This window comes from Pteropus medius, unplaced genomic scaffold, assembly GCF_902729225.1.
Source record: "Pteropus medius unplaced genomic scaffold, Ma_sr-lr_union100, whole genome shotgun sequence".
Taxonomy (NCBI): domain Eukaryota; kingdom Metazoa; phylum Chordata; class Mammalia; order Chiroptera; family Pteropodidae; genus Pteropus; species Pteropus medius.
This window is the reverse complement of record NW_024349803.1, coordinates 12218569-12241580: the sequence shown is the minus strand read 5'-3', so window position 1 is coordinate 12241580 and position 23012 is coordinate 12218569. Positions and strand designations below refer to the sequence as shown.

The 23012-nt window shown below is 38.2% G+C and overlaps 1 non-coding gene across 1 annotated transcript; it reads right to left on the bottom strand.

Annotated features, from left to right (window-relative positions):
* Positions 1-19648: 19648 nt before the first annotated feature.
* Positions 19649-19767, bottom strand: LOC120582502 (5S ribosomal RNA). Its single transcript, XR_005647584.1, has one exon. It is a non-coding gene; the product is annotated as a 5S ribosomal RNA (ribosomal RNA).
* Between the last annotated feature and the right edge of the window lie 3245 nt (positions 19768-23012).

Sequence of the window (23012 nt, the reverse complement as noted above, 5' to 3'; positions counted from 1 at the left end):
AGAGAAAATAAATCTGAGAGTTAAGGTATAAAAGGGCAGAAGTTTATGGTTTCTTTAGAACACAGAAGAAAGGAAGTAGATTGGTTCATTCAACTGAGAGCATTCACTTAATGCTTACTATGTTACACATTAGTGAACAAAATAGACCAAGATCTGGGCCCCCTCAGAGGTTATCATCCAGAAGGGGGAGATAGACAATAGACATTAAAAGAAATAAACAAGTAAATTATGTGATACATTAGAAAGTTTTGTGGAAAAACAGAAAAGCAGAGTATGGCAAGTGTAAGGGTTTGCTAGGGCTGTTGTAACAAAGTATTACAAACTGAGTGGCATAAACAACAGGCATTCATTGTGTTACAGTTCTGGAGGCCAGAGGTCTGAGATTAAGGTGTCAAGCAAGGCCGTGGTCTCTCTGAAGGCTCTAGGGAGGGATGTGTTCCAGGCCTCTCTCCTAGCTTCTGGTCAGTTCCTTGGCTCGTGACAGTATAACTGAATCTTCACATGGCGTTCTGTGAATGTCTGTCTCGGGGTCCAAATATTTCCTTTTTGTAAAGACACCAGTCTTATTGGAGTAGGGGCCCATACTGCTCCAGTATGACTTCATTTTAACTAATCACACTGACAAGGACTCTATTTCCAAATCAGGCCACATTTGGTGCTACTGGAGTTAAGGACTTCGACATATGATTTTATGAAGGGAGATTGAAGTGCCCAAATGCGTGGGTGGGCGGCAGTGTTAAATAGGGAAACTTGTTGAGAAGGGGATATTGCAGAGAAGGCTTGGAGGCTGTAGGGAGTGGGCCATGTGAATATTGCGGAGGTGTCCCAGATAGAGAGGATGGTAAAGGTACGAGAAGCGGGAAGGAGTGTGCTTGGGATTTTCCAGGAACAGCAGGCAGCTGGCATGGCTGCAGCAGAGGCAGCGAGGGAATGAACCAGGAGATATAGGGTGGATGTAAGACCTTTAATAAAGATCAGTTTCTTTTCTCTCCCTTCCATCCTAGGGTCTGGCCTCCTCTACGTCTACCCCACTGTTCTCCATTCCCAATTACTCATCCTAATCTTTACCCGCTCTTCAGTCCTTAAGAGTGTGAGCTGGTTTTGGTTTAAAGAAATGAGTTTCTAATGGTCTTAGGAGGAATGCTAGGTTTTTGTGGCAGTGCCTTGGGGCCCATGTGAGGGTAAAGGAAATGATAAGTGGGGGAATTCCCAGGTAACCCCTGCGCGTAACCCCTGCGCATTCCCCCTGCCCCTGCTCCATTCCCCAGTTTATCCAGAAAAATTCAATATCTATGTATATAGGGGCTCATTAAAGAGTTTTACTGTGAAAAAGATTTCTGCTTCTTAAAAACAATCCAATTGTTTTAAAACATTTCTCTGGTCTGAGATATTTTAAAACCGACTAAAACCAAAGAAATGAGTCTCTAATGATAGAATATTAGATCCTGGTTCTGCTTGTTTTGCTACATATAGACTTTTTACTTCACCAAATAATAATGATGATGACAATGATAACTAATATTTATTGAAGGCTAAACTTGTCCTTGTTTAGAATCCTGTCTAGGAAGTTGTAAAAAATGAAACTCTGCATAGTCAAAATCATAGATTCTTGAAGCCAAAGAATATTTGAGCATGGAGCACTCTTAATAATAGTCTAGCTTCAACCCTCTCATTTTACGAATAACTGAGACAAATGTTGACTCGGTCAAGGTCATCCAAGGACAGCTGGGTCTAGAATCCAAGCGACCTAAGTCCCAGGTCCCCTTTACATCCTGCTGGCAGGCAGGTGTCCTCAGACTGGGATGAGGAGTGCCAGTTACAGCTGTTAAAACAGAGGAGAGGCAGGAAATGTGTACTGAAGACATTTGATGTGACATTTACAGTCCCTGGGAGCTCAGGTTTACAAGCTCCCACCACATTTAAGAGCCTTTTAAAGTCTCTAATTGCTCATTTATCCGATATTATGAAAACAGTCTCTATAGATACAGAGTGACAGGTAAATAGCTTGTTGAGAATTTATTTAAAGTAATAAACTCATATAATGTATCTTCTTGAGAGATTTATCAAAAGTGCTGGATTGCACCACAGTTTGTAGTGATATTTCTTCTGAAGTCATTATTGGCCGTGGCGTCCTGTTTTTCTTGTGGAATATTTCATTTCTTCGCCCATGAACTACTGCACCGTAAGTACACCTGGCAGTTCCTACGGGCACAAGTAGATCAGAGCATCTGGTAAAAAGCAAAGAAAACAGTTTGGGGGTTGGCTAGATATAGGTTTGAGTCTTGCTTCTGCCTCTTAGATCTGTCTTACTCGAGGTAAGCACTTTAGCTCTCTAACTCAATTTTCTCTTCAGTAAAATAGGAATTAGAATAATATCTACTTCATAGGGTGTTTGGGAATTCAATAAGCCAAGTCTATGGAGCATCTTGTGCAATGCCTGGTTTTGGGTAGGTGCTCAGTAGTAGTGAAGCACTCTACTGGGAGGCTGGAGAGAGCAGTGCCTGGCACTCCAAGAGGAGTTTTAGGACCAGCATCATCATCATCAGTCCTTGGACCACTGCCTTTTGGTTTGGGGGCACACTGGTGTGGCTTTTGAGTCAGCCTGGTTGAGTCCAAGTTTCAGTTTGGTTACCGAGTAGCTATGTAGCTTTGGATGATTTCTCAAAGTTGCTGTTTGTTCATCAGTGAAATCGGAAAGATGGTGATAGGAGTATGTGTTCTATGGGTCATTTTTTACGTATCAGTGAGATTTAGCAGTCTCACACGATGAAGAGTCCTTAATAAGATTCTAGCACATGAGGAGTCATCTTTCTGATTTCCCAGAGACTGCCATCTAGAAGCAGCAGGCCGTGGCAAATAAAACAAATTCATATGACATTTTGGGATAAGAATTTCTGTGCACCTGCCTCAAAACAAAGTATTACAGGGATCGTTGATTTCCAGACCACAAGCTATCACCTATTCATCACAGTATTAAGTCTTATTAGTGATTAAGACACTTTGGGGGCAGTTGGGGAAGAGGTGAGGAGAAGAGAGGGCTGGCACTTGACTTCAGCAGACCTTCCCACCCTCAACCCCCTCAGTAAGAGACTCAAACCAGCGGGACTGGGATGGACTTCAGAGGTCATCTCCTCCAGCCCCTTCTGATACAGAAACATTCCTCCAACGTCCTGGACTCACACTCCCTCAGCTTCTCTTTGTTCTCCTCTGGTATTGGGGGGCTTCTTTCTTCTGCCTGAGGGAGCCCCATTTCATTTCAGTTTGGGAAATCCAGCTGTTGGAAGTTCTTAAGTGGAGTTAATATGTGATAAAGCTCAAGGAAACATAGTTACTTAGGAACTGCTAAAGAGTAAGTGTTTGTGTCCTCACCCCACTGCTGCCCAAATTCATATGTTGAAACCTAATTCCCAGCGTGGTGGTTGGTATTTGGAGGTGGGGCCTTTGGGAGGTGCTTAGAACATGAAGATGGAGTTCTCATGAATGGAATTAGTGTCCTTATAAAAGAGATGCCCCAGAGAGCTCCCTTGCCCCTGCTGTCATGCGAGAACACGGCAAAGAGAGAGCCACTGATGATCCAGGATTGGGCCCTCACCAGATGCCAAACCTGAGCCTTCACCTTGGACTTCTCAGCCTCCAGAACTGTGAGAGAGGGACGTTTGTAGTTCAAACCACTCAGTCTGTGGTATTTTTGTTATAGCAATAGAATGGACTAAGACAGGAACTATATCCCAGGGCTGAGAACCAGGTTCTTTAAAGTATTGCTTTCTTTTTATGAAATAATTTTGGTTGTTTTTTATTTACTAACCAATTTGGGGAACATTTATACTGCCAAATGGTGGGCCACATTTTTTTCTATGATATATTCATGCGTTTATTCACAATAAAAGTTTTCTGAATTCTACGAGAAAATAAGTTTCTTGATTGAAGAAGTAAACAAACTATTTATATTATCTCCTAGCTGCACTCAGACCCTCAGGTTTCTCTTATATTAATATGAAAGGAGCATTGGCTTTACTATTTAGAACCCTCATCCTTTGACAGTCTGAGTTTGCTTAACAATAGCTGGCCAGTGTTCTTTACTCGAACAATCTGAGTCCTTGCCAGTCCTGCAAAACCTATCTTTATTGGGGAAAAGGAGTTTACTACTTGGGTTCCAGGCATGGATACTTGCCGTAGCAACTCAATTTCTCCTCAATAGTTAGGATTAACCATCTCAGGCAGAAGAGCAGTCCACTTCTTTGCCTGTTGGGTCACTAGCATGCAGAGTCCAAAATGACCGGGTCTTAATCTCAACTTCCAATTCAAATAAACCAGTGTAGTGTCACTCAGTTGCAAGATTTCCCTCAGCCCGAGTTCACTAGCTATGGGGAAAATGTAGGTTCAAAAACATCTTTTAGGATAGTACCCCAACCTTGCAGGGTATTGTTTTCCATCTGGCTCTGTCATGAGTCTTCATCAGGCCATTCTCTGATTCTGCTAATCCAGTTACTTCTAGGTGATGGGGTATATGGTAAGACCAGTTGGAATTTCATGAGCATGAGCCACTGTGATATTTCTTTTACTGTGAAAGTGAGTTGTTGGTTAGAAGCAACGTCGTGAGTTTGTATAAAACAGTGAATAAACATTTCTTAAGTTCACAGATGGCTGTGGGCACAGGAAGCTAATCCATATTCAGCAGAAGGCCTATTTCAGTGTGGTCAAATTGTTACCCCTCTGTGATGGAAGGGCCACACTGTAATCACTCTAACACCAGGTGATTCGATGGTTCCCTGGGAAATGGTGCCACAATGAGCTTCCACCACTGATCTCTGCTGCTGCAGTGGTGAAGGCAGGTTAAGCTTGATGGGGAAGGCCCATTTTGAGCCCATGGTAGCTACCAGCCCCGTCATTATATTCAGGAGTCCACTGAGTAACCACTGCAGTGACTGTGGAAAGAGGTTGACTGATATCACCAGATTCTATTTTGTCCACCTGATTATGACAACCTTTTCTGAGTGATCAATCAATCACATAAGACACAAATATCCACATTTTGAGAGGTCCATCTACATACTCTTCCTCTGGACCTCCTGGTCACCAATCATTTTCTTCCTAAACACTGACCTTATAGAGAAGTCATTAGCCGCTGCCTATGAATCGATGTAGGCTCCAACTTTCTATAAGGCGATTTATCAAGCTTTTTCCTGCCAGACCTAGAGTATTTCAGCTATGTAGATACATTAATTCTTTAGTAGACTGTCAGCCTATTTCATTCCTAAGGATGCTGTAATCAGTTAGCCGTTACCCAAAGTCCCATGAGTCAAAAAATTCTGATAGCCACTTCATCTCAGTGTCCCAGTATAATGATTATGCCAATCTTGTTTCCAGTGATTAAGTTCTACCACCTGGCCTCTGCTGCTTCCAGATCCTACTATTTTTATTAAAACAATGGAGCCATAAAAATGGCAGTGGTAGTTGCACATCCTACGTTACGTTTATCCCTATAGTATTGTTTGTCGACTGTATTATAATTGAAATTTTTAAATTTCATTTTTTAATTGTTTGCTGCTGTACTTGATTTTTATATATTAAACTTGTATGCTATGACCTTGTTAAATTTACTTATTAATCCTAATAATTTTATTGTAGATTTCTTTAGAGTTTGTACACAATCATGTCATCTGTACATAAATAAACATTTTAGTCCTTCCTTTTTATTTTTTCCTTTCTTGCCACACTGATGAGGACTTCTAGTACAATGTTGAAGAGAGGGTGGTAGTGGGCATGCTGGCCTTGTAACCAGTTTTAGGGGGAAAGTATTTAATTTTTTACCTTTGAGTGTGATAGTGACTAGTTTTGATGATTTTGACTGTCTTTTTTCATATATTCCTTTTCTAAGTTCCATCTATTCCTAGTTTTAAAATTATTAATGGATGTTATTTTGTCAAATAATTTTCTGCTCTTTTTTGAGACAATCAAATGGTATTTCTTCTTTATTTTCATAATTTGCCAGGGAGCCCATCTGTCCTTTGAGTTTTCTTTACAACATTTTTTTCTATTACAAATTCAATGTCTCATATTCATAGGGCTATTCATATTTTATATTGTCAGTTTGCGTAGGTTGTGTTTTTAAAGGAACTTATCTATTTTTTCTAACTTATTGAATATAGTCACATAGTATTCAGAATCTATTATTTTTTAATGTTTACCAAGTCTATAATAATATTCTTATAGTCTATAATAATACTCCAACTTAGTCTATAATAATACTCCAATAGTCTATAATAATACTCCAATTTCTGGAGTATTATTTAGTCTATAATAATACTCCAATAGTCTATAATAATACTCCAATTTCTGATACAGGTAATTTGTATTTGTCTCTTTTTCTTGTCAGCCTTACTAGGGGTTTTTCAATTTACCAAACTTTTCAAAAAGTAACTCTTGATTTTGTTGATTTTTCTCTATTATTTATTTTTTATTTTATTGATTTCTATTCATATAATTATTATATCTTTCCTTCTACTTGCTTTAGCTTAATTTGCTTATCATTCTCTAGATTCTTAAGGTGGAAGCTTTATTCATTTTAACGCTTTCTTAATTTCTAATAATAGCATTTGAAGCTATAAATTTCCTGATAATCTTTTCTTCATCTATATCTCATAAGTGTTAATATCTTATGTTTTTATTATTATTCAGTTTTTATTATTTCTAATTTTTATTGTGATTTCTTTTTTGACCTAAGAGTTATTAGAAATGTGTTTAATTTATAATAGTCAAGGTTCTTCTAGATGTATATTGTTATAAATTCTAATTTAATTCTATTGTGGTCAAGAAGATACTCTGTAAGATTTCGGTCATTTGAAATGGCTTAAGCCTGATGTGGCCCAACATGGTCTAGACTGGAGAACACAGCATGAGCATTTGGAAATATGTGTATTCTTCAGCAGTCCTATAAATGTAAATTAGTCCAAGGTGCTTGATAGTATTCTCATAATTTATATTTTTAGTGATTTTTTGACTAGTTCTTCTATAAATTACTTAGAGAGGTGTGTTAAAAATCTCTGACTATGATTGTGGTTTTATTTATGTATTTTTTTTAGTTCTGTCAGATTTTGCTTTGTGTATTTGGAAGCTCTGTTTTTAGGCACATACACATATATGACTGTTATGAGTTCCTAATGAATTGGCTTTTTTATCATAATGATAGTGCTGTTTATCTCTGTAATAGGTCTTTTTAGAGATATAATTCTGTCATATTAAATAACCACCAATTTTCAATGTTCAGTGTTTGATGGAGTATCTTTTTGTTTTCAACTTACCTTTGCCTTTATATTTAAAGTCATCTTATGTTGACAGCATTATAGTTGATCCTTGCTTTCTTATTCAATCTGACAATCTCTGATTTTAAATTGTAGTATTTAGTCCATTCCTATTTAATTTAATCATTGATGTTGGATTTAGTTATACTGTTTTATTGTTTTCTATTTGCCCCAATATGAGGTTGTGATCCTTTGTTCTCCCTTTCTTGCCTTTTTTTTGGATTAATCAAATACTTTTTAATATTATACTTAAGTTTCTTAATAAGATTCTTGTACAGGATAGTTCTATTTTACTCCTAGTCTTTTGTGCTATTCTTATGATGTTATATTTGCCTATGTTATAAAGGCTGCAATGCAGTGCTATAATTTTTGTTTTAAATAGTCACGTATCTTTTAAAGGAATTAAGATTTCTATAATATCTTGTATTTATATACGTCTTTACCATTTCCAATTCTCTTCAGTTTTTGTGTAGATTTGAATTTCTATCCGATGTCAGTTCCATTCAGTCTGAAGAACTTTATTTAGCATTTCTTGTAGTATTATTTTCATGACAACAGATGTTCTCAATCTAAGTTTATCTAAAAATGTCTTTATTCATTTTTATTTTTTGAGGAATGTTTTTGGCAGGATATGGAAATCTGGATTCATTCTTGCAGTAATTTACAGATGTAACTTCTTTGTCTTTTGATCTTTGTTGTTTTTTTTTAAAAACTTGCCATTATTCATATTTTTCTCATATTTTTTCCCTAAATGTGTTCATTTATCTGGCTACTTTTGAGATTTTTGCTTTATCTTTGGTCTTCAGCAGTTTGACAATGGCCTGCCTAGATCTGATTTTCTTAGTATTTATTTGGGTTTAGTTTCTCTAAGCTTCTTGAATCTATAAGTTGGTATTAACCAAATTTGGAGCAATTTTAACCATCATTTTTTCGAATATCTTTTTCTTTCTCATTGTCTGGTTCTTCTCCTTCTGGGACTCCAGTAGCATGTATGCCAGACTGCTTGATATTGTCCCATAGGTCACTATGGCCCTTTCATTTTAAAACAAGTTCTTTGTTTTCTCTGCTTTTCACATTGGAAAATTGATATTGACCCGTTTTCAAGTTTAATGAATCTTCTGCCATTCCCAATTTACTGTTAAGCTTATCTAGCACATTTTCATGTTAGATATTATACTTTATGTATTTTTATTTTCTATTTTGTCCTTTTACATAGGTTTCCATTTCTCTGCAGAAGATCCTACTCTATTCACTCACTTTAACCATATTTTCCTTTAAGTGCTTAAAAATGTAACACCTACTTTACAGTTCTTATCTGATAATTCCAATGTCTCAGAGTCAGTTGATATTGACTAAAATTTTTTTTTTTGACTATGGCTCACATTTTCCTGCTTTTTCATACTGTCTAGTAAGACATGATTGTGTACTGGAAATTAAGAATGACACCTGACTGAAGCTCTGGGTTGTCTTATCTTCCTCTGAAGATTGTTGGCTTTTAATTGAGGAAGTAATTTTCTTGGTTGGACACAAACTCCAAATTCTGTTTCTCCTATGGTGGGCAACAGCTGAAATATGCATTCAGTTTTTCTGTCTTCCAGCTGTTGCTTTCGGCCAAGCCTCCTAGTATTTTCTCCCATGCTTGTGTAATTCATGGGTCAACTAAGGATTTGGGTAGGCTTTACGTGCAGGTCGTAGGGCTTTATCTCTATAACATCCTTCCTTTGTACCCACTCTGGCAGTTCTGAACATAACTCTTTGAGTCATCGGGCTGTAAGACTGTGGATGTTTGCTTGTTTTCCAGCCCCATTTTGTATGGATTAGGAAAACCTACAGATGAACACCTGCATAAACCAATATCCAGTGCTCCTCCAGTCTCTGCCTGCTTTTGATTTCTCATTAATGCTTTTAGATAGTTAATTTTTTCCTAAGTTTGTCTAGAGTTTATAACTGTTAGCTGCGGGAGAGTTTATCTGATAGACGCTACTTTTGTCACAGAAGCAAAATTCTCATATGTTAAACTTATAATTTTAATTTTACCATAACATATACACTTGCACACCAATTCACCAAGTTTTCGATGTAGGACCATGGCATTATCTTTAAGTATATATCTTTTTAAATTGTATATGTCCACAATTTCCAATTTGAATTTCTGCAAAAGTAGAACAATACCTTAACGACGCTTGTGAAGGACAAAACCTATTTTAGTGGTCTTAGGCTCAGCCTGACTCTTATGCTCACCCGACTTCCAATAGGCCACAGATGGTTTCCACTTCAACCAGAAAGATATAAGATAGTAAATACAGCAGGACAGCAAGATAGCATCAGATACACTTTTTTAAGTCAAAAGTCTATTTTTGAGTGCTTTAAATAACAGTACAAGTACTAGAGACAGAGACCACAATTATGGTTTTGAGAGTGAGACCGAATTTTGTAATTATAGAGAAATATCTCTCATCCTACGTGCTCTTAAAATGTGAACCTGTGGCTTCTTTCATCTAGTGGTAGGGACTTTATTCTCCTTCTTTTGGCTTAATTCAGGACAATTAAAAAATATGAGTGGTATCTGTGCCTTGAATATTTGCTAGAATTAATTCATAAAGCCATCTGGGTATGGTATTTTGGGCAGATGGGAGATGTTGAAAGGCTAGCTCTTTGAGACATTTCTTAGTTTCTATCATGGTTTTTCTCTCTTAATTTGGCAATTTTGGTAATTTATATTTTATTTTGAAAATCATACATTACATCCGTATTTTCAAATTTACTGATGCAGTGTTGGACAACATGTTCTTCTATGTATCACTGGATTTTTTTCTGCATTTGTGTTTACTCCTTTATTCATTCCTAATTTTATAATTTTGTACTTTTTCTCTTTCATTCTTCATTAGGCTGCCTAATTATATATATTTGTTGTATTGATTTTTTCCCACAAAGAACCAACTCTTAAAATATTTAATTCTTTGTTGATCACAAATTCATTGTTTTTGGAGTTTATATTTTCCTTGAACTTCTGGTTTTCTTTCTCTTTTAACTTTTTATGTCGAATGCTTATTTAACTTATTTTTATTATTGTTTGTTTAGTAAGATAAGTGTTGAGGTTATTACTTTCCCAATGGGTACAATTTTGAATATATTCCAGTTCTAATTTTTGTTACTATTTTATTTTTCAGATATTTGACAATTGTAATTTGTCTATCATCTTTTACCTAATAGTTAATTAGGAGAGATGTTTTCCCCCTAATTTCCAGATGTTTGGCTTTTCTATGTTTCTATGTTTGCTACTTATTTATTGTTTTGTTGTATTGCAATCTTGGAATGTAGTTTCCATGATAACAGCTTTTTGGAATTTATGACAAAAAGATGATAATTTTTGTAAATGTACCATAGCAACCTAGAAAGACATAATTTTAATTATATTGTCCATATATTTTATATCCTCATGTATTTTTATATACTCGATCTGTTAGGGATCTAAAGAGGTGTATTAAAACCTTATTACTTTTATATATTTGGTAGTTTCTCTTCATATTTCCTATGGTTTTATCATACCAATGTTGGCACTTCGTTATTTGATTCCTAATGGTTCATGACAATATCATCTCCACAGTGGATTGCAGCCTTTATCGCTATGAAGTGACCTCTTCTACCCCCATGTAATACTTTCGACCTCATCTTTTTCTAATAATAATGTCACAATTCCTGCTTCATTTTCATTAAGGCTCTGCCCCAGGTTAGGAAACTGGTCTGAGGACAGGAGGAGTGCTATGGCTGCCCATCTCTCTCTCAGCCCCGCCTGCACTATGTCCCCGTGTGGTGGAGGAACAGCCTCCCTCAGAGGCCTTACTTCTCCCCTAGCACACCAAAGTCCAAAGTTTCCATCTCTCTTAGGTAAGAGCCCTTCAGATCTCGCTCCCCGATGTTTTCAAGTGTTGAGGGTGCACCTGGTGAATAAGACACAGACCCTGGGTCTTAAGACCCTTTCATTTTAGTGGAGATAGTCAGAGGGAGAAGTTGCAGTCTGAAATACCAAGCATTACAACTGATGCAGCCCCTGTTCTATGTAGTTGGATGCCATAGGATCCTGACAAGGGGCACTTGTCCAATCTGGTCTTTCTGAGGAGGTGACATAGGTGACATATTGCCTGAGTAGGAGTTAGCCAGGCAAACGTCAAGGAATATGTGGACATTCAAGACAGAGAGGATGTAATGATCAGTAGCATAGAGATAGGTATTTATACATTTATTTAAAAAAGAAGATAGTTAAATTTCAAGGAAGTGAAGTAATTAGCCCAAGGTAACAGTTAGTAGGTAATAGAATCAAGATTTGAATCCAGGTCTTTCTGACTCTGAAGTCTATGCTTTGCCTAGTCCAGTGTGCCTCTTGCCCAAATACCATTTCCCCCTCAAATGGCATCCTGTTTCCTCATCTATTTCATGTATTTATGTTCCTGGTTATCATACTTTCTTCTCTAGTGACAAAGCTTTCACACAGAGGAGCAGATGATTGACAACAGTTTCATGTTTGAGCTACTTTCTCTTTAAGGAAATCTGTATTTGAATGAGATTAAAGTCAGAAGCTAAAAGAATACAACTCCAGCAGAAAAAGTCCATTCCTTTTGAGATATGTAGGAGCCTTGTCAATGCCTGAGAAGTTTCACTACTTGAGCTGAATTGAGGGTCAGCTTCACTTTTTCTTTGGTTTTCTATTCTTAGTGTTCCTTTGCTCATGCTAATTCTCAGCTCCTTTATACAGAGCAGTCTCTTTTGCGACTGAAGACAGGAAAGAGCCCTGGACCTCTGGGAAGAAGATGCTGATAGGGGACACAGGCTGCAGTGGGTGAGAACAAAACTTTGCTCAATTTACAAATTACAATTTCTAAAATCATGTCTGCACATGTCTAGGTTCTTCCTTCATTTCTACATCTTGTGAGGACTCCTCTTTCTTGGAGTCCTCGGTCTTCTTTGTCTGAAAAGAGTCTTGAGTTGCCGAAGATGCTTAACTTGACAGTGTCAGGAGGAAGTCAGCTTCTTCCTGTCTTAGACCTCGGGCTCTGCATGAGTTTCTTCCATAAATTCATGCTGCCCTTTCCAACCTACACCCTCATATCCCTTTGAAGTGAGAGTCACTCTGAAGCCCCGAATCTCATTGCTCACTGGTCCAGGGGTGCATCTGCAATATGGAGGTAGGAAGATGGCCCTTCCCTTAGGTTTTGTCTATTCTCTGTTTTAGGGAGACGAGTGGCCTTGCCAAGAGTCTGGTCAGTGAGAGTCTTTTTACATAGAGGCATTTTAATCTGTGGCTCAGTCTTTAGTGAGCTCTGCTCATTCAACAATGATAGGCAGTTGGATATTTACCCTAGAGATTCCAAATTCCAATAATTGTTGCTTTGAACTACAGAGATTCCCTAACACTTGATATATATGAATTAATCTTGACTTTTTTTGTATGTTTATTCAGTCAGTCAGTCACACACACACACACACACACACACACACACACACACAATTTTGGCAAATTGGAGTATGACCAGCATGTGCTAGTTATTTTAGGAAATGTAGAAATGTAGGCTCTTTGTCACATCACTCAGTTTAAACTTTTACCCTCACTGAATGTATTTTCAAACTTAAAGGTGTTTATGGTAGGGCACTCATGGTTCTTTGTTTTTTGTTTGTTTGTTTGTTTGTTTGTTTTTGAAGTAAAAAAGACCCGGTTAAAACCTGCTTAAGCATAAAAAAGGAATTTTTTGGTTCACTTACCTGAACCACCCAGAGTTGTAAATGGTTTTAGGCACAATTGGATATAAGGACTCAAACAGCATCATATCAGGACTCAGTTCCTCTCCACGTCTCAGCTCTGTCTCTTTCTCTCTTGGCTGCAGTCTCAGGTTCCTTGTGGTAACATGATGGTGGCAACAGGTCTCAAACTCTTTCCTTCTTACAGTTTATATCTAGCAATGAAAATACCTGTCTCCCAGAAGCCCCAGCCGTGTCTCATGGCATTTTATTGATTCTCTGGTTGGATTATGTGACCATTCCTAAGCCAATCACTGTGGCCAGGGACATGCGGTTTACTCATTGGCTTAGACTCAAATTATATGTTTACCCCTGCAGATGGGAATGACTTGAACCCCCCCAGATCACGGGTACTGAGTGTGGAGGGGGTGGTTCCTCAGAGGGAGACAGGGGTGTTAGTTACCAGCACAATGGTAAATAGGATGGTGGGAGACAAAAAACTATTGATATTCACTGAGAATTTTTGAACTTCTAGACATAAAATTAGATTGAGAGAATATGATGCCAGTGTATTGTCATTTCTGGGACATGTTTTTTGTGCGATGACAAGTCTGTCACAGAATATTAGTGATTTATGGTCACTGAACTGCTACCTCGATCTCTATGGCCTTTATAATTATTTGGTAACATCTCCCAGAGGAAAGTAACAGAGAAAAAGTGTCTCACCCAGTCTAGATATTGTTGGCAATTTTAAGAAAGATTGTTTTGAAAACCTATTTATTATATGTGCTGAGAACCTATAAATTGCTTTCAACATTTTCCAGGAAAGTGTAAAGTGTCTGAAGGCTGCCAACAAAATGTCAAGGCATCCCATTGACAGAGAAAGGAAGAGAAACCTTTGGAAAAGATGTTACTGTTTCCCATTAGCTTAATTCCATCTGAATCTGAGCAGCTGACCTGAGGAAGGAGGTGGGAGAGGCTGAAGTGATGGAATGCTGAGTAAGCTCTTTACTAATGGTTTCAGTGTGGGAGATGCCACCTTCATGATTGTAATTCTAAGGGAAACACCCATAGCTTCAAAGATATTGGAACGCCTCTACTTGCAGAGTAAAACTTACAGTGTAATAAAGAGACTGCAGCACAAATTTTTCGGGCATCTTTTATTAACAGATTTGGGCTAACCAAGTGGTTTCCCCTAGGCTCATCAAATTTCCAAAAAGCAAACAAATTTATTAATCATGAAATATTCATTATTATTGTACATATTTTAGAGTGAACACAGAATAGTTAACTTATGCCAGGACGGTAATCTGACAGTGTTGGGGAGAGAACCATGCTGCATATCCCAGAAAGCAGGACAATGGAGGAATGGATACGGATGAGTAGGAGCCATTCAATCCAATGGATGAGTTCTATTCCAGTGGATGCAGGATCTCACTACCAGCTGGAGGAAGTATTTGGGGAAATTCATTAAAGACAGTACCATGGTAAGCTCCTGGAGAATCATAGACCTGTAAATTCTGAGGAGTCTTATGTCTTATGGCTGGGAAGTTTAGTTTTTCATTTTGTTTTTGTTACTTTTTGGAAGAATTTTGTTACTTTTTGGAAGAATTTTGTGCCAAAAGCCAATGTTCCTGTGGTCCTGAGGTCTTCTAAGGTAGCGGCTCTCAAACTTTTTGGCACCAGGGACCAGTGCTCCTATGAAAGTCTAATGCCTGATGATGTGAGGTAGAGCTGAGGCAGTGATGCTAGCGCTGGGGAGCAGCTGCAAATATAGATGAAGCTTCACTCGCTTGCTGGTCGCTCACCTCCTGCTGTGTGGCCCAATTCCTTACAGGCCACAGGGGTTGGGGGACCCCTGTTCTAAGGGACAAGCTTAGGGACTTAGATGGTCAAGGAGGAAATTAGAAGCTGAAGAGGCTAATGAACTCATCTGATCCAGAGCTATGATGTCTGATATAACAGCTAATTTTCATCTCTCTTTTCCTCTTTTCTCACGTCCCATGTAAAGGTCAGGGCAACTTCTGCCTAGAAATAGCCTCACCCAGAGAAGTCTTGGGTAGTAGCCTGAGAAGGGCAGCTCTACTCTTGGAGTTAGAAATTCCTTTCTTCCTATATTTTGGGTACCTTTCTTTGGGAATACCTTTCCTCTCTTTTGGACAGGTGAGATCCAGAGAGGAAGCATCCTGGGTGGCTTTGGTTATAGCTGCCTCTCACTCAGGTAAAGGAAGCCCTCCACATGGTTCAGCTTACTAGGGGGCTAGAGTGGAATCTGGGGCCACAGGCTCATGGTAACACATAAAGTGTGTTTGCAGGACATTGTTCCTGGGATATATGACTTCCATGCAGAAAGGAGAGGAAGCTTGGACAGGTGGCCATGCAGAAGTGGATCATGAGTTTTTGGTGCCCCTCTTCCAGAAAAATTAAGCATCTTTGCATTATTCACAGCTGACTTAGGCAGATTTTAAACCTATGCCCTTTTCCTTAAACTTTTGCTACTCAGGAGCAAGTCCATGAAGTACAGGCAGACTTTAGAAAGGCAGACCAGATAGATGGAGAAAGAGGATTCAGGAAGGGGTAGAAAAACAAGGATCGGCATAAGGATGAGAAGGCATTGGGTGTATTCGGGATGAGAGGAGAGAGGGCAATTGAGGAGACCTGTGGTGCTGGAACTCAAGGCTCTTGGAGTGATGGTGATGAAGAAATCATGGTAGAGAAATAGCAAACAGAAAGGGGCTCTGTCTTTGGGAAACAGATGGAGGAGTCTAGGAGGTTGAGTAGACGTAGGACATGATGGCAGCAGAGTGCCAGGGACAAGAGCCTGGTAGCCACTGCGATCAGATCATCAGCGACTGCTCTCCCTGGACTCCCTCACACTCCAGCCCATCTGTCGGGCTGTAATTTCCATTACTGCCACAAGGTAGCCTGTGCTGTCGACTCTCCCTGCTGTCTCGGGGACTTGTGGGCCCATGACTGAGGAGGCACAACTCCTAGCCCCTCCCTCAGCACTGTCAGCTGGAGAAAGTTGAGAGTGGAAAGGCACTAGATGGATGTCCCAGAGTCCCCACCATCGAGTTATGGATAGATTTAGATTGAGTCACTAGCGTGGAAGAGGTACGGGAAGTAGAGAAAGGTGGTTTTAGAAAGAATTAGCTGGTCAATATCACAAATGTGCAAAGACAGCTCCTGGAGGTAAGGCAGGATGCTGGATAAACAAACGCGGAAGAGGATTGCCAAGAAATAAATGGCCTCCACCCCGCTCCCCACTTATCTTTAGCACTTTGGGACCACTGTGGTCAGAATGCATTAGTTTCCTAAGTAATGGGGGGAAAATTGGCTAAAACGAATAGTGACTCACATGACGAAAATGTTCAGAGAGAGAGTGCCGCCTTCAAGCACAGTCAACCAGGGTTCTGGCTCCATTTCTCTGGCTTTCTGTCTGCTCTGCCATCTGTGGGGCAGCTGCTTGCCTTTGAGTTCAAAGGGCTGCAGCGGTTCTTGGCTTCCCATCCACACACCACTCCATCCAGCGCAAGAGAGCTTCTCTTTTCCAAATCATCCAAAGTCCTGAGTTTTATTCTAATTAGACCAATTACTCTGGTGAAGAGGAGGGGATTAGCTGATTGATTTAGGGCTTTGGGGGCTGATGTCGGGTGGTAAGTCAATTTCAGTCAGACCTTGTACATGCTATATAAAGGGATGGGTGAGGGATAGATGTTTGGGAGGGGGTGCGTGTGGCCAACAAAGTCCTCTCCAGGGCTGGTCACTTTTTCACCGGGAAAAGTGCAAGTGCCTCTATGCTGTAGTCAGTGAGCAGAAGAGAAAAAAATCATGTTTAAGCCAACAATACAGATCCACAGCCACAGCTGGAATGGGTATAGTATTACAATAGGAATGCCATACAATGTACAACCCATCATTCTTTATTAAAATTAATGAATTGCCTTACAAATCTAGTACTAGGAATTCATATTAAATAGTTGGTCCAAATGTAGCATTCATAAATGTGCAGCTTACTCAAGGCAAGCTATTACTTGTGTATGTAACGGTGTTTGCCAAGCAACTGAATACTTAAAGTGAATAACAAAAATTTACTATGAAAAGGAATAATTTAAATAAATTTTCTTTTTTTTTCCCCACACAAATATACCTTTTTGCAGCAAATGCAATGATTACAGAGTCATCTGCTGTATGACATTTCCATAGCCTTGTCACAGAAATAGGTTAGATAGATAGATAGAAGGGTGATAGATAGATAAGTAATAGATAGATAGATGATAGAGAAAGGCAAATTCTCTCTCTCTCTCTCTCTCTCTTTTATTTTTTACCATGTTTTTTCCCCAAAGATTTTCACAAATATAGGCTTCTTTTTGCTTCCCTCTTGGTTGGACACTTAAAAATTGATGCCAACTATTCACCCTCTCAAACTAGAGCACAGCATTTCTCTGTGTAAAATTAATTTGAAAACCAGCATGCTTCCCTTGCTCTCTTTCTATCTTTATGGCAACTTGACCCAGGTAGAGTAATTCATTGCAACAGCTCCAGCAGAAGCAGCTGATGACACACAACTCCCTCACTCCTTCAGGGGATGGAAAATCTCAGAGGGTTCCTTCCTCTCACAGTTGTGCAGAGGGGCTTCCTTTATGTGTCTGAGATAATCAAAATGAGAGGAGTTTGAAAAAGTGTTGGATTTTTAAGCCACTTTGGAATGTGCAAGAGGTTCATTATTCACTATATTGGGATATCATCATCAGCACCAGCAAAATAACACATCTGAAGAAACAGGAATGAGCCAGGTGCTGGGGCTGGAATAGTGCAACTTGTCACCCAGACTGTGTGCATTGCAATCTAACAATTTGTAGCTTTGTGTCTGCTCAAGGACATGACTATTTTGGGGAGGACTTTAGAAGGGCTCCAAAGAGGCATAGATCCCAAATCTGTCCTACATAGGTCTGTCTCAGGGACTAAAATTTTATTTAAATTTGAATTTTTTTGGAGGGGTGGGTAAGACACATGGACCAAGACTTAGTTGATAATATACTTCAGCTCAAGGAACATTATCATCCCTCGTTTAGTTCAAGGACCCTCTTTCATTTATTTTATTTCCATTTCTTTGCTTTATTCTACAAACCTATTCCAGTTCCCTTGTTCCATAGAAACTCATTCTAGAATATTTTATGCACATCCCTTCAATCCACCTTCCACGATTTTATTCAGATAAACCTAGTCTTAAAAATATATAATGCAGCATATATTTTAATTTATGTAAATGGCTCTGTGTGATGGACCTATTTTGTTGTTTACTTTTTCTATTCAATATGTTTTTCTGATTTATCTGTGTTGCTGTATTAAAATCAAACCCATTACTTCCTCCTCCTGCATAACATTCTATCATGGGCAAATTCCACAATTATTTAACCAGAGGGACAACTAGATTGCTTTCTTCTCTTTGCTATCACAAGCAATGCAGTGATAAACATAGGTGTATGTTTATCCTTGTCCTTGGACTTGTGTAAGTGTAAGAGTTTCTTCTAGATAAGTACCAAAGTATGGGGCAGGTTCTTGTCACTCATACCTACCGGATTGCCTTCTAACACAGCAACACCAGTTACTCCTCCCTGCCAGGCACTAGATAGTAATTCTTTAACTTTTGTCAGTAATTAGGTGTTTTATTACGGCATCAATTCTTGTGTCTCTCTGGGAGAGAAGTACCAGAAGTCTGTGGCTATTGAGATCACTGGGTAAAACATGGGCTCTCTTATTTCAATGTGCAGTTCTCTGATTAGCAGTGAGGTTGAGAATTTCTTCATATACTCATCAGCAAATTAGGGTTTCCTTCCTGTAATTTGCCCATATCATTTGTTTACATTTTTAGGTTTCTTGACGTTTTTCATTGCTGCTACTTTAGAGAAAATAAAGAAGTTTATGTGTAAAACACTATTTGTTTAGCCATTGTCCTATTGACATATGGGCCATTTCTAGTTTGGGATAAAGCAGTAATTGGTTTATTATTTGCAAATCTCTCGATATAATTTACTATAGTAACAGACTAACATACAAAGAAATGTATTCATCTCAATAGATACAAAAAAATGCTTGTCAAAATACAACATACAATGAAAACTCTCAGAAAAACAAGGAATACATGGAATTTCCTAAACCTGATAGAGCACTTATGAAAAACTTACAGTTAACATCATACTCAGTGATGAAAGATTGAATGATTTCCTCCTGAGTTTGGGAAACAAGAGAAGCATGACCACTCTCACGACATTTATTTAATGTTGTACTGGAAGTCATAGACAGTGCAATAAAGCAGGAAAAGAAATAAGAGACACATAGATTGGGAAAAAAGAACTAAAACTCTTCATTCACAGATGACAGAATTATCTCTATAAAAAAAAAATCCCGAATCTATTTAAAAAGCTATTATACTACTAAGTGATTTTATAGGCTTACAAAATACAAGGTCAAAGGTACAAAAATAAATTGTATTTCTATATAGACCAGTAATGAAATCATCAGAAATGAAATTAAATATGCCATTTAGAATAGCATTAAAATATAAAATTATGTAGAGAGAATATAAAATATCCAGGGTAATTTTTTTTTTAAGCCTACAGCACCTCGTCTTCCTAGGTGGTCTCCCATCCAAGTATTAACCAGGCCCAACCCTGCTTAGCTTCTGAGATCAGATGAGATCGGGTGTGTTCAGGGTGGCATGGCTGTAGACCCAGGGTAAAATTTTTAATCTGTACATACTGAATATATTTTCAGTATACTGAAAAATCATTGCTGGGAAGAATTTTTAAAGATTTAAGAGACTCGGTTTCTGGTTCTGTGTATAAGGAACTTGGAAGTCACCCCTCCATTCTAATGAGTAAAAGCTTAACAGACTGAAAAATCAGCAACTCTTCTTGGATCCATGAAAGGAGAGGATACAAGACAAACTGCTGCCAGCAAGATTGAAGACACAGGTGAATACAGGGAGTTATGGCTTCCAGGAGCAGAGACTCACGGAGGAAACCATCAAGGCAGCCACTGCTGGAGTGGGAAAACCTGAACTGTAACTGACTAATGCTATAGGCTCAAGTCTGAGGGTTAAAAACTCCAGGAGAATCCAGTCGTGTGAATGGGGGTGGGCAGCAAAATATAGTGAGTTTTACCTCCAGGAGCTTGTCTAGGTTCCCACAGGAAATATAGAGAAATTTCCTTTGTGCTTCCCAGAGGAGGAGGGGAAAATGAACCATTTTGAAATAAGCCTGAGCACTCCGTCCCTCTTAACAAGGCCTGTTCTCAGGGGAAACCAGTTTAACAGAGCCTAACCTGCTAGTATATTATCAGAGCCTAGCTGACCTGGGAGAACAGAAATAAACAAGTCTAGCCTGTTCTAACCCTTGTATCCCACCCAAGGGGGGAGAAAAAAAAATGGAGAAACTCTTGTGAAATTCACAGTCCAGAGACACTGGCTCACTGAAAGACCGAGCCCTAATCGTAGGACTGGAGAATGCCCCTAACCTCCCTCTTCATCTCATTAGTAAAGCACTATTTACTGGAGTTTCTTTTACTCAGTAAATCATGTCCAGCTATTAAGAAAAAGTCATGAGGCATGCCAAAAGGCAAAAAACACAATGTGAAGAGACAGAGCAAGCATTAGAACGAGGTATGGCAGGATATTTGGGATTATCCGACCAAATATTTAAAACAACTATGATTATCATGCAAAAGTGCTCTAATGGATAAAGGAGATAATATGAAATAACAGATAGGCAATGTAAGCAAAGAGATGGAAATCCTATCAAAGAAAGAAAAAGAAATGCTAGGGATAAAAAACACTACAACAGGATGTGGTTCCATGGAGTAGAGGTTAGCACATCTGCTTTACACGCAGAAGGTCCTGGGTTCGCGCCCCAGTGGAGCCACTGTCCGTGGTCTACGGCTGTGCCACCCTGAACAAGCCCGATGTCTGTTCTTGGAAGCTAAGCAGAGTCAGGCCTGGTTAGTACTTGGATGGGAGACTACCTGGGAAGACCAGGTGCTGTAGGCATAAATAAAAACAAAACAAAACACTACTACAGAAGTAAAGAATGTCTTCAATGGATTTACTAGTAGACTAGACATGGCTATCTTAACAAAATCCTTGAAAACTGAAAAGCAAAGAGAACAAAGATTGGAAACAACAGAACAGAATATCCAAGGATTGTGAGACAACTACAAAAGATGTCAATGTAATGAGAATACCAGAAGAAGAAGAGAGAAAGAAACAGAATAAATAGTTGAAATAATAATAACTAGAATTTCCTCCAATTAAGGTCAGACACCAAACCACGGATTCAGGAAGCCTAGAAAACATCAAGTAGGATATATGCCAAAAAAACTACATATAGGCATATTATTTTCAAACTACACAAAAATCAAAGATAATAAAAAAAAAATCCTAAAAGAAGCCAGAGGACAAAATATCTTACTTATAAAGGTACAAAGATAAAGAATTATATTTGACTTCTCTGTGACCATGAAAACAAGAAGAGACAGTAGTGAAATATTTAAAGTATTGAGAGAAAGGAAATTCTAATCTAGAATTCCGAAACCTGCAAAATTGTCCTTCAAAAGTGAAGAAATTAAGACTTTCTGAAATGGAAATTGAGACAATTTGTTCTCAGTAGACCTACCTTGCTAGAAATGTTAAAAGACGTTCTTTAGAGAACTTGACTCTATATAAGGTAAGAAAGAGCACTGAACAAGGAATACATGAAGGTAAAATAAAAACTTATTTTTTATTCTTAATTGGTCTAATAAATAAGAGTTTGTTCAAACTAGTATCAATTATGTATTGATTATGTATATATCTTATGTGTATATATATGCTTACGAATGCTTAAAAATCTTAAGACATGAAGTAATATACTATGTTTATGAATGTGAAGACTCAATATTGTTAAAATGTCAGTTTTCCTGAAATAGATTTATAGATTCAAAATAGTTCAATCGAAATCCTAGCAGACTCTTTACAGCTTCTTTCAGAAGCTGATTCTACAATTTTTTTAGACACGCAAGGAACCTAGAATAGTTAAAGCCATTTTTATAGAGAAGAATTACAGGAGAGAACTCACAGTACCCAATTTCCAGACTTAACTACATAAAGCTACAGTAATCAAGGTAGTGTGGATTTGGCATAAGGATATAACTCAATGGAATAGAATGAGGAGTCTATAAATGGACCCATGCATATATGGTCAATTGATTTTCAACAAAGAAGCCATGATAATTCAATGCAGAAAGGCAAATCTTTTCAAAAATGGAGTGGGAACAATTGGATAGTCATACAAAGAGAAAAGTGAACATTGATTTTGACTTCACATCATACAAAAATTAATCCCAAATGGATCAAACTATAATATAAAAGTTTATAAAATTTCTAGAAGTAAACAAGAGAAAGCGTTTGTGCCTTTGGCTGAGGAAAAGTTTTCTTAGATGATACACTAAGAGCAGAAACTATACAGTAAAAAATTTAATAAATTGGACTTCATGAAAATTAAAACCCCTTGCCCTTTGGAAGACTCTGTTAAGAAAATTAAAATGCAAACTTCAGACTAGGAGAAAATATTTTCCAGCCATGTAGTAGATAAAGGACTTGTATCCATAATATATAAAGAACTCTTAAAACTCAGTATTGAGAATTCAAATAACCTAATTTAAAAAAAAAGCTGGGCAAAGATTTGCTAAGATTCTTTACCAAAGAAAATATTAAAGTGGCAACTAAGCATATGAAAAGATACCTAACATCATTTGTCGTAAAGAAAATTCAAATTCAAACCTTGATGAGATGCCACTATACACACATTTGCATGGTTGGATTAAAGAGACTGACAATACCAAGTGTCAGAGGATGTGGAACAACTGGAACTCTTGTAAATTGCTGGTGGGAGGCCAACGTGGTATAGCCACTTGGGAAAATAGTTTGGAGGTTTCTTATAG